General features: G+C 37.6%; 1 protein-coding gene across 1 annotated transcript in view; it reads left to right on the forward strand.

The window, feature by feature from the left end:
• The window catches only part of LOC113511534 (probable multidrug resistance-associated protein lethal(2)03659), a 63,771-nt gene that overhangs the window by 11,785 nt on the left and 35,013 nt on the right, over positions 1–16,973 (forward strand). The window lies entirely within an intron of this gene.

Raw genomic sequence — 16,973 nt, forward strand, 5'->3', positions numbered from 1 at the left:
GTTGTCTTTGTGTTCGCTCAGGATAGTGCGGTCACATGTCGAGCTTTAATAAAAAAAAAAAAAAAAAAACTGTATAAGTGACGGTCTTTGTTTGTCTTGGCGCCTTGACGATTGAGCTGAATCGTCAAAGCCAATCGTCATGAATTAGTCTTTGAGGACTGAGTACGTAGGGTACTTTTTATCTCGTTAATATAATTATCCCACTTACATGAAGTCACGGGTATTAAAGAGTGATAGTGGAATGGCAACCCCGCCTGCGCTATCGGTATACGCTGGCGGGGCACCAGTAAGGGATAATAGATGGCGATGAAAGCAGATCAATTAGCCCATCGTGATGAATTCCTCTAGAATTAACCACGATGGTTTCTAGGGGGAACCGCGTGGAGGTCGACCTGATAAGGTGTATTGCAAGCAATGGTGCTATTAGACCCCTATTACTAACAATCCCTTAATCCCCCGAAGTCACGGGTAAAACCTAGAGTAATAAAGGATAATTGACGATTGCACGTCGCCCTCGGTTCCAGGTCACCGCTCCACATCTCATATGTGTTTATTTGCATGCGATGCGATGGTACCTACATGCTAACGTATTCTGCTAGCGTTCATTATAGAATTTCAATACACCAAGGTCATTGACTGTTGTGGTGTTAGGTACTATTATGTCACCTGAGGGCCTACCATGAAATGTTTTCCGAAGTTTCGGAGCCAAATGAAACAGAAATTTGATGTTAAAATTACGTAATACATTCCGTTTGGAAATATTAAAAATGTTAAAATATTGTTCCTTTGGACATTTATGATAGGATGTATGACGAACGAAAAGTTAAACTCCATTTATTGGTCCGATTTTGGTATAAACAAAAACACGAAATTGAGTCCGAAATTTCGGAATTTCATTTCATGGTAGACCCGCTGTTCTCGAGGATTAGTTCGGATTGTGTTCAGTAAAATAGGAGGTTATCAACTATGTTTACTCCTCTTTCCACGTTAATTTTCAGATGGCTTAAGTTGTCGTTTATCTTTGCGGAGCATATGCAATTCACTTGTTCAATACCCTTGAAAATATTTAATGCATTTTTTTTTATACAACTTAGAACGGCAAACAAGCTGACGGCCCACCTGATGGAAAGTGGTAACCGTCGCCTATAGACATGAGCAGTACCATGGACATAACAGAGTATACTGTTTCGCCCATGATACCTTTCATGCATTGCTATTCCTAAAGACTCAGATGTTATTTCTCTGTACCCTGAAAATTCATGCCATATCCCACACTTCAAACCGAAACACAGCCATGCAAACACATCTGCTTCACGGTTGAAACACGAATGGGACAGAGGTACCCAAGTAATCGACTTTTGTACAAAGTCTCCCTCTGGTTTCGATTCGAGAATTCTATATAATAGATTGAAAAACTCGTTGCGTTGTTAAATAGACTTGAAAATACTAAAATTCTGCATTCGAAAATTAAAACAATAGATTGACTTATTGATCTTTTGATAGCTCGACTTGATTATATTCGAACCCAAATCTCTTAGCTATTTAAACAGTAGCCAGTATTAATTTCGTCAAGAATGTAGATTTTTATGGAGCAAAACTTATTGGTAATCGAACTCTTTTGCTCCCATATTCCTATGTAAATTTAGTAAATTTTAACATAAGTTTATTAAGAATTCTTAAAGTTTGAACAAGAAGCGCAAATGCGGACAAGAAAGACAAACGTATTTTTTTGTAATGTGGTCAATAAAGAATAAATAAATAAATACGGAACCCCCAGATCGCGAATTCTACGCGTATTGTCTCTTTTTTATCATCCGAGTAATAAAATGACCTTATCGTTCCGTTATATCATCGTACTTACCTCTCGGTACTTTGATCTAGACAAGTATCGACTGATAGATAAAACATTATTCTTTTTTTGTCACGTTGCTATATTAGTTACGTTATTATTATTATATATTCGTAAATAAAGGGATATACAGACCGACATATCTTTATATAACCTAAGTCTATACAAATTAATACTCAAACCATCATTAATCCGGCGGGAAAGGGATTGTTAGTAATGGAGACTGAGAATCCCATTGCTAGCAATATACCCAACCAGATCGACCTCCTCGCGGTTCCCCCTGGAAACTATCATGGTTAATTCCTGATGAATTCATCATGATGGGCTAACTGGCCTGTTTTCATTCTCATCTATCACCCTTCACTGGTGCTCCGCCAGCGTATCCCGTTAGCGCAGGCGGGGTTACCATTCCATTTTCACTCATAAAAAAAAAACACTAAACGCTGCTTTCAGGTAAACCAAAGAGGTAAACCTTCGTATGCTCGACTGCCACCCTCGTTTCACAAAAAAAAAGTATAAAAACCACACAACCGCAGAACGGAGGTCATCGAAAAATAGCTTGCAACCTTTCTAAGGGTCAGCCGGGTGTTGCAAAGTTACAAAAATCAATTCTCACTGCGGTGTTAAAGTCACTAAGGTCACGGTGAGGTCACCTCTCACCTTCCCAACTCACATGTAACGTGCTAGTTAATTAATTGTATTAGGTAAGATTAATTTTTTTTCATTCAATTATATTTAAAAGTGACGTCCAAAAAGGTTAACATGGAGGCGAATACGTCGCTAATACAGTTACTAAATCCTTACTAATATTATAAACGACATAGACTGTGTAAAAGATATGGTCAGAATGGGAATGAATGCAGAAATGACTGGGAATGGAGAAGAATGGAAAAGAAAAACATATAACGCCGACCCCAAATTATAATTGGGAAAAAGAAAGAAAGGTGATTATCATCATCATCTTCCTACCCTTATCCCAATCATTTGGGGTCGGCGTAATATGATTTTATCCATATTATAAAAAGATTTGGTTTTTAGTTTTACGACCGGCCGCCTGCCTGATGTCAACCCTCTGGGAAAGGAAGGTGATGTAATATTCATATTACCGACCTCGACCTGGATGGGTATATTGCTAGCAATGGGATTCTCAGTCTCCATCACTAACAATCCCTTCCCCCCACCTTGGTGGTTAAGGCCACCTATTGAATCCTATATCGACTACATTGATCTGGTTCTTGTACTTTAATTCTGCGAAGTAGTATATTATAATGGTTTGCTAAAAACAACAAAGAGTTTATATATGCGTGTCCAATTCAAGTCATGACAGTCATCGCACACTCTTTATCAATTCTCGACTCAAAATGTGTCAACATTTACTACACAGTCAATATTTATTATAAATTCAATTTATTATATTAATTATATTATGACATTTATATGCATGTAATTTGTAGTCAATGTTGTGTACGCCTGCTATAGTTATGCATATTAGCTACATGCTACACAAAAAATGTTATTTAATTTATGTATAATATGTATACTGTTGGTGTGCCTAATTAGAAATAAATAAAAATAAATAAATACACCACCAGAGGGCGACTTTGTACAAAAGTCGATTGCTTGGGTACCTCTGTTCCACTCGTGTTTCTATCGTGAAGCAGTTGTGTTTGCATGGCTGTGTTTTGGTTTGAAGGGTGTAATATGGCGTGAATTTATAGGGTATAGAGGAATAACACCTGAGTCCTCAGGAATGGCAACGCATGGGGGGTATCATGGGTGAAACAGTATACTCTGTTATGTCCATGGTACTGCTCATGTCTATAGGCGACGGTTACCACTTTCCATCAGGTGGGCCGTCAGCTTGTTTGCCATTCTAAGTTGTATAAAAAAAAACACAGGGTTTCATAAAGTGAAACGAAGTGACGTAATCATGAACTAAATGGTTTCCCTCTATTGATGTGAAGAGAACCGTGTATATCATAGAATATACTGTGATTTTCATGATAATTTTTTTTTAATGGATGATGATGAAATGGTAGCTCCGCCTGCGCTAACGGTATATGCTGACGGGCACCGGTGAGGGATGATAAGTGAAAATGAAAATACATAATGAATACATCCAGAATTCAGCACAATGGTTTCAAGGGGGACTACATGGAGGTCGATAATGGGATGGTAGTCTAGATTACTAACAATCCCGTCCCCTTCCCCGGTTCTTGATATTTAGATGAGTTCATAACCTACGTGCTGCAGCGATAGGCATATTGCTTTGCGAATGTAGTTCTTGGGTTCGATTAACGATCGGGCTGATTTAGGAAAGAAACCCATTTCAAGATTGCTTCGTGTTTTAGTGCTCATGATGGACCGTATTAGTGGTTCCAGATACACATTGTCTAACTCCTTATAACACATGGCATCTTAGCCTGAGGGACCAGACTGTCGAACCAGGCGACTGTATTACACTTACTGTTATTTGAAGATTTAATATTACATAAAAATTGGTTAAAGACGTCATTGTCCGCGTCGAATACTGATTCGTACTTACATGGAGTCAATGAACTGGCTACAAAAATATACAACGGAAATTTTCAAGGCAGTGCTGACGCCACAATACTGCACATATCTACTTGAAATCGATCGATACATAAGCAACAGTGATTTGCCTCGACTTAAAAGTCAGTCGTTTCAGTAATTGGCTAGTGAAAGCTTGCAGTCACTAGAGTCACTGTGGTGTAGGAAGGGTTACATTTTCCCTAGGTTTTCTTTTAATGTATGATAATGGAATTGTAACCCCGCCTGCGCTAACGATATACGCTGGCGGGGCACCAATGAGGGATGATACGTAGATAATGAAAAAGCAGGTCAGTTAGCCCATCGTGATGAGTACACATGGAAATCAGCACGATGGTTTCCAAGGGGAAACTCGTAGAGGTCGACCTGACAGGGTATATTGCTAGCATTGGGACTGGTAGCCCGCATTATTAATAGTCCCTTTATCCCATTTTTCGCAGTTATACATGCGCAACTATGCCAGCTCCTCTCAGTAGCATAGAAGCTTCCTGGTATCTTCATAAAGTTTATAGAGCGACATCAGTTTTTTTTTTTATACGACTTAGAATGGCAAACAAGCTGACGGCCTACCTGATGGAAAGTGGTAACCGTCGCCTATAGACTTGAGCAGTACCATGGACATAACACATACTGTTTCACCCATGATACCCCCCATGCGTTGCCATTCCTGAGGATTCAGGTGTTATTCCTCTGTACCCTGTAAATTCACGCCATATCCCACCCTTCAAACCGAAACACAGCCATGTAAACACAACTGCTTCACGGTAGAAACACGAATGGGACAGAGGTACTCAAGCAATCGACTTTTGTACAAAGTCTCCCTCTGGTAAAATATGTCTTCACCATCAAACGCATCCACATGCTTATAGATAATTTATCACTAAGTGAGGGTTTAAGAGGAATATGATTACAAACATAAACTGTTGGTGAAAGCGGTAATACAAGATTCAATAACAACCGGACACCGTGTAAACACGGTTATTGTGGGAAACTGAGAAATGGCTTAGTTTTGCTAATTCTTTTTAAAACATTTAGCTGACTATAGAAGTAGATCTTATTTTATCGATTGATTGATAACTGCGTATGGTAGACAGTATCCTACGGTACGACGGTTAGATAAAGTATCCTTTTCATCAATATGGGATGATAGGGCTTCTGCGGGGGGAAAGGGATTGTTAGCGATGAGGTCTAACAGCTCCAATGCTAGCAATGTTACTAATCAGGTCGATCTCCACGTGGTTCCCCTGGAAACCATCGTGGTTACTTCTCGTGGAATTCTTCACGATGGGCTAACTGACCTGCTTTCATCGTCATCTATCATCTATCACTGGTGCACCGCCAGCGTATACCGATAGCGCAGGCGGGGTTACCATTCCATTATCATCCATTAAAAAAAAAAAAAAACCCGCTTCTGCTATCTTCTGCTATTTGGTTTATATTGGTTGAGTAATTGTGAGGGTCAAGATGAGGATGTCAGGTCCCTGGGCCCATCGTGATAAATGCATCAGGAATTAACCACAACGGTTTCCAATGTGCCGAGTGGCGATCGATTTGACAGTATGTAGAGTAGGGCAAATTGCAGGAATGCAAGCAAGCCCAAGGGCGGTACCCTTATATATTTATATAATATGGCAACGCGAGGTAGGTCTTCTGCGCGGACCAAGCCATGTGTAATAGGTAAAACATATCTAGCGTATGTAAAAATAGATTATCATCTGATTGTCTGCGTTGATGCAATCATGTATCTATGATTGACGGTAATGACTGTTACCAAGCCGTCGTTGTAATGTTTCACGATTTACTGATAAGCAGTATTGTTTTATTGATGTTTTAGGATTCCGTGTTAGAAGGGAAAAATTAAGTGCGGATGAAACTTTAGTTTTGAGAGTTCTGTTAGAATAAACTATTTTATTTGAACGTATTAACTTATTGTTGAACCGCGTTCATGAATAAGGGCTCCTATGGAGTTCGAAAGTAGTTGGGCATCTACAAATTTTAAAAGTGAATATAGTCGTATAAATAATTACAGTGTTAATTTATGGTGACAGGCGTTACGATCAGACCCTGATTGATGTTTATTGCCCAAATAATCATTAAAATAAATGAGCACAAACTAGATGGCATTATTTTATTAAAGACTTCTTACGGCTAGTTAATTTTAAACTTTCGCGACATATTTTAAATACACTATCGGAATTTAATGCGATGACCAAATTTGCAGGTAAATAGTATACCTGCTTTTTTAATGTCGACCTTTCTTTTCTTATGGCTACCTTCCACCTTATTGTGTCTGTAACATTGTATTATCCGATTTGTTTAATGGATTATAATGGAATGGTAACCCCGCCTGCGCTAACGGTATATACTGGCAGGGCACCAGTGAGGGATGATAGGTGAGACTGAAAAAGCAGGTCAGTTATTCCAGGTGAATTCGTCCGTTCCACGTGGAGGTCAACTTGGTTGGGCATATTGCTAACAATGGGACTGATAGTCCGTTTTACTAACAATCCCATCCCACCTGTATTGTCTGTATTGTCCGATTTACATGTTAGCGATATATATGTCAGTGAATTTATAGGGTACAGAGGAATAACATCTTAGTTCTAAGGAATGGCAACGTATGGGGGGTATCATGGGCAAAACAGTATACTCTGTTATGTCCATGGTACTGCTCATGTTTATAGGCGACGGTTACCACTATCCATCAGGTGGGCTGTCAGCTTGTTTGCCATTCTAAGTTGCGTTAAAAAAATATGTAGCAGTGGACACCAAATGTCCAAAATGATAATAGATAAGAGTCACCTATCCCATATCGGAGGGGGGCGGGGGGGAGTGACGTCATGGTAGTTGAATACACAACATAATATTGTGTAATATGTGGCTCATCATGACAGCAGCACTCGTCCCGTGCCCTTGAATTCGACAAATGATTGCGCCGCACTGCTGAAAAACATCATTTGAACGAATCGTTTTTAATTGTTCAAAATACGTGGAACGTGAAGGAGTAAAACATCTGCGCGATTGCATATTTTTTTAATGGATGATAATGGAATGGTAACCCCGCCTGCGCTATCGGTATATACCAATGGGGCACCAATAAGAGATGAATGGTAGAGAATGCTATATGGTATTAAGTCCGCCTTTTGTACCAGACATTTTTTTGTAATGTGGTCAATAAAGAATAAATAAATAAAATAAATAAATGGTGAGGATGAAGCAGGTCAGTTCGAAATCGTGACTAATTTAACGATAAATTTGTCACGATGGTTTCCAGGGGGATCCGCGTGGAGACCTGATGATTGATAACAATCGGAACTAACTATCCCTGTTATTAACAATCCCTTCCCTCCACGATTGCTTAAATGTACTATGATTGTTTATTATGGAACTTATTATACCAAATATTCTGGCCCACCTGATGAGGGGTAACCATTGTCTATTGGGGGGAATTGTTAGTAAAGTGGCCTACCAGTCCCATTCCTAGTAATACACCTTGTCAAGTCGACTTCCACGTGGTCCCTCTGGAAACCATCGTGCTAAATCACAGGTGTATTCAACACAATGGGCTAACTGACCTGCCTTTGCATTCTCCCCTATCATCCTTCACTGGTGCTGGGGGAAAGGGATTGTTAGTGATGGGGTCAAGTAGCCCCATTACTAGCAATATACCCTGTCAGGTCGACTTCCACGTGGTTCCCCCTGAAAACCATCGTGGTTAATTCTAGTTGAATTCAGGATGGGCTAACTGACCTGCTTTCATCCTCATCAATTATTTATCACTGGTGCCCCGCCAGTGTATACCGATAACGCAGGCGAGGTTACCATATCATTATCATCAAATTTAAAAAAAACCCCTCACTGATGCCCCGCCAGTGTATATCGTTAGCACGGATGGGGTTGTTTTTCTATTATCATCCACTAAAAAAAGTCCGTCATTTATAGACATACACTACATTGACACGCTGTGGCGTCCATGGTGCATACGTTGTTAGGGCAGAAAGGGATTACTAGAAATAAGACCCATCGCCCCAGAATTTTACCATATGCTCCGTTAACCATCCACTGCTCTACATAGGCTTCCCCCATAAAGGGAGTTTTGCCAGTAGTTGCTACGCTTGACAACCTCAATTGGGCTTTGGAGATGTTTTAAGAGGGACGCTTTCGACTATAAGTTCCCTTGGTCGCTATGGGAAAGGAAGAAGTGGTATATTCTATGCCGGGACCACACGGTGAATTTAAATACATAATATATGCAAATTAAACAGAAAATTACGTTTTGTTGAACTGTGACTGATAAATTTATAATTTTATATTCTGCAATAATTTATATATTTACTCAGCTATATATACATACACTGTTCCATGCGGTAAATACAATAGATTTATTATAACATATTTGCTTTACTAACAGATTGGAAATACAATCACAGAGGGGGGGGGGGGGAGGGATTGATAGTAAGTGATAGGGATGACTAATAATCCCCTCTCACGTGGGGGTGGTAATGCGAACTAGCAGTTCCATTACTAGCAAACCCTGTCAGGTCGACCTACACGTGATGCTCCCTGGAAACCATCGTGCTGAATTCCAGGTGCATTCATCACGATGGGCTACTAACCTGCCTTTTCAGGGAGGAAAGGGATTATTAGTAATGGAGAGTGAGAATCCCATTGCTAGCAATATACCCAACCAGGTCGACTTCCACGCGGTCTCCCCTGGAAACTATCTATATCAATTATATTAATGTCAAAACCCATCACCTTTTATTTACCAGAATCGTTATAAAAAAAAAAACTATCATGGGTAATTCCTGATGAATCCATCATGATGGGCTAACTGGCCTGTTTTCATTCTCATTGATCACCCTTCACTGGTGCCCCGTCAGCGTATATCATATAGCGCAGGCGAGCCTGTCATTCCATTTTCATCCATCAAAATACAATCACAGAAAGTGAGACGAAAAAATTATTGCATTTGTGTGTGTGAATTGTAATTGTGAGCATGGAATAGTGCTGCACGATGCACATTCTATCGTTACATGATTTATCGACACTTAAAGTTAATCTTTTAATTTTATGTAACAATTAAAAGTTAAATAAATTACTGTTAAATTTATTTAACTTCAGTACACGTGTAATAAATTATACGTAATATGTACATATTATTTAATAATCATGTTGTAAAATTAATATTTTTAGAAACCAAATATATTTATAAACTTTATGTAATACGTACATATATGATATTAATAATAGTGTATTTTAAACTTTTGAACTTTAAATTTAAGAATATTTACGTATTTATTATTATTTTAATTTGAATATTTGAGGTTGCAGAGTATTAATTAGTTTAATTGTGACAATTTTCTCTGTGGATTCTTATGTAAAATATTTGTTATACTTCTAAGTATTGTACTTAAATAAGTTAAATATTTCAAGCGTATTTATTAGTAAAACATGAGATTGTATTTTCTGTTTTTTTTTTTTTTTTTATGGTACAACATACTTAATTCTAACTATATTCACTTAAAGTAATTCTACTTTAAAACATAAAAATAATTAGAAATTATTTTGTTCAAGGGAGCTTATGATGGAGGGATGGGCAGCAGCGTTCCTCTTAAAATATCACCAAAAGCCAAACTGCGGTTTTTTTTTTGTGGATGAAAATGGTATGGTAACCCCGCCTGCGCTGGCGGTGCACCAGTGAAGGGTGATAGATGAGAATGAAAACAGGCCAGTTAGCCCATCATGATGAATTTATCAAGAATTAACCACGATAGTTTCCAGGGGGAACCACGAGGAGGCCAACCTGGTTGGGTATATAGCTAGCAATGGGATTTTTAGTCTCCATTACTAACAATCCCTTTCCCCCCGCCAAACTGCGGTTGCTAATTCGCTTGCCAAGCGTGGCAACTACTAGCAAAACCCTTCTTATGAGGGAGGCTATGTTCAGCAGTAGACAGTTAATGGCTGATAAAAATATTACATACATTTTGTTTATACTGCCGCTAAATCAGCTTCGAGCATATATTGTGCAAGTTATTGTCCTATCGTCTATCTCCCTCTAACGTATAGGTTATTTGTTCTCTCTTTTACATTGGCAATTCATGTACATCATAATCTAAGGTAAATACTAAATATGTCTTTGTACCCGTGTATAAATATGTTGACATAACAATGCAAGGCTTTGTTGCGAGCATTATGTTTTATCGTCGTGTTTATTCACGTAGACTAGTAGTCTATTAGGACAAATATAAAGAGGTAACTACACTAACTATTAAACTAACTAACACAACTGCTTTACGGTTGAAACACGAATGGGACAGAGGTACCCAAGCAATCGACTTTTGTACAATGTCTCCCTCTGGTCTGTCTGTCTACCCGTGCGAAGCCATGGCGGACCACTAGTCTGATATAAATAGATAATGTATTTGCCTTGACCACTATCACGGTTCCCATAACCTTTCCGCTGTGGATTTAAAGGTCGTTTACGCGCAAAGACAATTGTTTCACTTCACGGTGGTTGGTGATTATAAAATTGATTAGTGATGATCTGTTTGGTAGTAAGGTTGTGGTATTCGAACAATACCACAATATTATAATTTATCTTAAATTTAGAATGGCAAACAAGCTGACGGCCCACCTGATGGAAAGTGGTAACCGTCGCCTATAGACATGAGCAGTACCATGGGCATAACAGAGTATACTGTTTCGTCCAAGATACTGGACGAAACAGTATACTCTGTTATCTTTTTAATTGGATAAAAATCCCGTCTGCGCTATGAGGACTCAGGTGTTATTCCTCTGTACACTGTAAATTCACGACATATCCCACCCTTCAAACCGAAACACAGCCATGCAAACACAACTGCTTTACGGTTGAAACACGAATGGGACAGAGCTACGAACGTACGTAGGTGCAAACGTCTTTTGTACAAAGTCTCCCTCTGGTAATAGTGTTATATTATGTTTTTGTATTAAATTATCAATTATTATTAATTTAAATGAAAGATTACAATAGGTTCTACATATATATTAGTAGGAGGTTTTAATTTTATAGTAAGAACTAGCTGACTCGGCAAACGTTGTTTTACTATATACATTATTTTTAGAACTATACATGAAAATTTATCGTACTACAATTATAGTCGATTGACATCTTGCAACCTTAATGCGACATATAAAAATCGCGTTTAAAAAATAGGGGTTCATCATGAAAGCGTGACAATTTGAATTTGTATGTTTTTTTCAATGCTAAATCATAATAATATAAATATAAAAAAAATTGTCAAAAAAATAAAAAAAATTGAGGTAAGTCACCCTTATCATTAAGGGGTATGAAAAATAAATGTTGGTCGATTCTCAGACCTACCCGATATGCACACAAAATTTCATAAAAATCGGTAAAGCCGTTTCGGAGGAGTTTGGTAACAAACACCGCGACACGAGAATTTTATATATAAGATTTTATAGGAGTACAATTCTATTTGTCTAATGGCTGAATCTATTTTTGAAATTAATTACAGTGTTCACAGTAGGTGGCGCCAGTCATCGCTATGTAAATAATCATAATCCCTTTACTTAGTCTCTTATTTGTTTTTCGTGAGGTAGTCATGTAAATAAATTATGACACATAATATAATATGACAAAACGTTGTTTGAATTTTATTGCGAGATTGTTTAATCGTGCTTCTGCTATTTGTGTTGCTATGGCTGCCTTTATAGTCAATATTTTGAACGATGCATCAATTCACTTTGGTCCTGGATTCTTGGATAATTTATCTTCTTTCTAAACTTCTTTAACTTTCTTACCAGAGGGAGACTTTGTACAAAAGTCGATTGCTTGGGCACCTCTGTCCCGTTCGTGTTTCTACCGTGAAGCAGTTGTGTTTGCATGGCTGTGTTTCGGTTTGAAGGGTGGGATATGGCGTGAATTTACTGGGTACAGAGGAATAACACCTGAGTCCTCAGGAATGGCAACGCATGGGGGGTATCATGGGCGAAACAGTATACTCTGTTATGTCCATGGTACTGCTCATGTCTATAGGCGACGGTTACCACTTTCCATCAGGTGGACCGTCAGTTTGTTTGTTTCTAAGTTGTATAAAAAAAATCCTAAAAGCTAATATTTTTTTAATGCACAAATAAAGAGCAGGTGGGGGGAAAGGCATTGTTAGTAATGGAGGAGTAATGGAGTTAGAATCCCGTTGCTAGCAATATACCCAACCAGGTCGACCTCCTCGCGGTTCTCCCTGGAAACTATCATGGTTAATTCTTGATGAATTCATCATGATGGGCTAACTGGCCTGTTTTCATTCTCATCTATCACCCTTCACTGGTGCTCCGCCAGCGTATCCCGTTAGCGCAGGCGGGGTTACCATACAATTTACACCCATCAAAAAAAAATTAAAAGTAGGTTTTAATAAAATCATCAATTTCTATATATTTTTTAGTTTACATTGTTATTATAAAGTAATATATTATTATAAGTCGAAAAGATTTATGTTTGGAATGAAAAAAAAAACAAAAAAAAAATACTTAACCGGTATTAAAAAAAAATATACTTATAGAAAGTTATATTATATTGTAATCCCGCCCGCGTTTACGGACTACACTAGTGGGGCACCAGTGAGGGATGACAGGTGTGAATGACAAGGCAGGTCAGTTAGCCTATCGTGATGAATATATCGGGATTCTACCCAGCAAGGGACGTGGCGTGAAGATAGCATATTGCTAGTATCCAAGTAAACCATTAGCAGCGACGCACCCACCGTCGCCGAAAATAGTTCTGTACCAAATGGGTCACGCATTTCTTCGCAAAGGTCATTATCGATTGCACGTGAGGCCACTGCTTCCAGCCAGTAAAAATAAGTTCAGATACCTATCGAGTATAACGACGGCCAACCGCCAACACCTTCTAACTGACATTAAAAAAAATAGTTAAAAAAAATATATCTTACCTATCTCTTGTATTACATCGAGTCATTATTTTACTATTTATTTTATGGTTTTGGCTCTTCATATTTGGAATAGTTTCAGAATTAGAGTATTTTCTGTAAGACGTACATGTAATATTTAAATAGGGGGAGCATTTTGCAGGTGTCACAGAAAACACCCTAGGATTAGATCTAAAAATTTATAATTTTGTTTAACGCAAAACGCGACTTGATCGATGTGAAAATTATCGATGTAACAATTTTTACGAGAGCCCACTCCTTCTAAAATAATGTAGTTAGAATTAAGCATATTTTTACGTAATTACCCTTTAAACATTTATCTCTTCAAATGAAATATTATCGTAATTATTTATATCGTAGTGTATATTTCTATTCATGTTTACAATTCGGGGATGTCCGACTAGTTTCAATTTCAATAGAAGCCTATATTCATGAGCACGGTTCACGGCTGTGTTGCGAGCAGAAATAATTTCTACAAGAATTGGTAGAAAAAAAATATCTATTTCAATCAAAATAAATGTTATCAATATTTTGAAATGAAATTAGGACAAGTACTTGAATTTTTCATCTTCTATTTGCAACTTCAGTTCTGTATAAATTTAGAACTGTGTAATATACACATTTACATTAGATGCGCTCTAGTGTAATAATTTTCTTTTCTTTACTTCGGCTCTGGATGCAAGCCCTTTTGAGCCGACCTACACTGTGAATTCAAATCTTTTCCACACCTCTCTATATATCTCTATAATATATAAATCATCAAAATAACAAATGTCAAGAAGTTCAAAATTTCAAATTAAAAAAAAAATCGGTTACCCATTAAAAAAAAAAGTTGCGAACACAGCAGTAATAATAGGAACGAACTATCACAGTTTTTGAAAGAAATCTGTACAAAGGCTTAAAAATTCAGTTCTTGACAGTAAGCCTTCCACTGACTGCGGTACTTGTCTTGTTTTTATAATTGTATTACCACTCTGTTAGTACGTGAGTACATTATACTATATCCCCCCTGGAAACTATCTAACTGGGCTATTCATTTTCACCTATCATCGTTCACTGATGCCTCGCCAGTGTATACCGTTAGCGCAAGCGGGCTAACTATTCCAATATCATCCATTGGGGGGAAGTGATTGTTAATAATGGAGAGGTTAGTCCACATTGCTATTAATATCAATATATCTTATATGGTCGACCTCCACGCGGTTCCCCCTGGAAACAATCGTGACTAATTTATCCTTTATTGTATACAAACATATTGTTAAAAACAATTAATTTTAAACATAATGTAAAGGCTTATCTCTAATAAAAGGTATTATCCGGTCTATGCATGTTACAATGTTGTTCCACGTTTGTAAACACGCAGTCAGCTGTTGTTGTGATAATTAATTCCTTGATGTTGCAATTACATTTTACTAATCATTAGCTGTTACTAAATCACTTCAATTGATATGTATGTACGTGCATACATATATATTCTAATTATCTTCTCGCGAAATGTACGTGTGAAATAATGATTGACGTGTATCATTGACCCAGTTTGATACCGACCAGTTTACGTTGATCCCCTATTAGTACTTCATTTGTGAATCTCTATACACATTATATTTGGCCAGTTATTACTATTTAATTATTAATTATACTATTAAATAAAAATAGTTTGTATGTCTGTTTCTGCATTCAAAACGTGACAATGTTTGTTATACAGAGTGTCATTAAGTAAAACGCAGTGAGGTAGTCATGAACTGAATGGTTTTCCCCTACTGATGTGAAGAGGAATGCGTATATCGTAAAATACCGTGACTTTCATGGTAATACTATTCATGGATTGTTACTCCTATCTATCTATCCTATTTAAGAGCTGCGCTCTTGTCGGTGGAGCTCTTGCCACTCACTACGATTTTCAGCGAGTCTCTTCACCTCTTGATACGATACGACACCAACTCCTTCCTTGATCAGCCTGATGTAACTATGCCTCGGTCTCCCTCTTTCCTTCCTTCCCTCTATCTTACCTTCTATTATAATGTTCATAAGTTCGTCGTGTTGTAACAAGTGTCCCAACATTTTTCCCCTTCTGTCCTCGATAGTTCTAATAATTTGTCTTTTTTCCTTAACCCTAACGGTCCATCCTTCTCCAGCACCAAATTTCACTCCTATGGCGTGTTTTTTTTTAATGGATGTTGATGGCTGCCACGTGGCGGGGAACCAGTGAGATGATAGGTGAGAATGAAAAGGCAGGTCAGTTAGCCCACCGTGATGAATACACCTGGAATTCAGTACAATGCTTTATAGGGTGACCACGAGGAGCTCGATCTGTTAGGGTATATTGCCCTAGTGATAAGACCGCCTTTTGTACCTTTATGTGTATATTTCAGTCTGTATTTATGTTACTGTATTTCACTTGAATTGTTCAATTGTCATTGTATATTTTTATTTATGGTGCAATAAAGAGTTAAATAAATATTTTTTTTATACAATTTAAAATGGCAAATAAACTGACGGCCCACCTGATGGAAAGTGGTAACCGTCGCCTATAGACATGAGTAGTACCATGAACATAACAGAGTATACTGTTTCGCCCATGATACCCCCCCATGCGTTGCCATTCCTGAGAAGTCAGATGTTATTTCTCTGTACCCTATAAATTCACGAAAAAAAATCATTCATATTTATATTAAAATTACTAATTAAATCTGGTTTTTCCACAATTTAAATGTTTTTTTTTTACAAAACTCATTTTTAATCATTGATATCCAGACTCGAAATTATATTCTATCGAGTCTCCATATTGGTGTAATGAACTCTATGAAGTTTTACTAAGTATATGTACATTACTTATATATAACATTATTATATGCTGTTTGTTTGCTATAACATGTTAACAGCAAACAAGCAAAGCCAGTAAACATTTTAATTTATGGCTCCCCACTGATATGGATTTGGTTATCATTTTATCTTTTGTTTACTTTAAGAACGCATGTACTATGCCACATAAACAATTAGACGGGGTGACTTTTGCCGCGGTGGATTGACGTCAATTGGAAAACCTTATTTTGTATTTGCAAAGCAAAATGACTTCTAAATTAGTAATTTACAAAGAAAACATTAGATATTTTACTGAACTAGGTATTATTTTTATCTATTTATTTATTCATTAGTACATATATGTGTACATGGCGGACTTAATGCTAAAAGTATTCTTTTTTTTATACAACTTAGTATGGCAAACAAACTAACGGCCCACCTGATGGAAAGTGGTAACTGTCGCCTGTAGATATGAGCAGTACCATGGACATAACAGAGTATACTGTTTCGCCCATGATACCCCCCATGCGTTGTCATTCCTGAGGACTCAGGTGTTATTCCTCTGTACCCTATAAATTCACGCCATATCCCATCCTTCAAATCGAAACACAGCCATGCAAACACAACTGCTTTACGGTTGAAACACGAATAGAACAGAGGTACCCAAGCAATCGACTTTTGTACAAAGTCTCCCTCTGGTAAAATTCTCTCCCAGTCAACCTCAGGGAAGTGTCAGAGTACTCGAATGCGTTATTTTGCTGAAGTCCATATCATTTGTCAGTTGATTAGAATTATTT

This window comes from Galleria mellonella, unplaced genomic scaffold (genome assembly GCF_026898425.1).
Source record: "Galleria mellonella isolate WM207_F2 unplaced genomic scaffold, CSIRO_AGI_GalMel_v1 utg172, whole genome shotgun sequence".
NCBI lineage: Eukaryota > Metazoa > Arthropoda > Insecta > Lepidoptera > Pyralidae > Galleria > Galleria mellonella.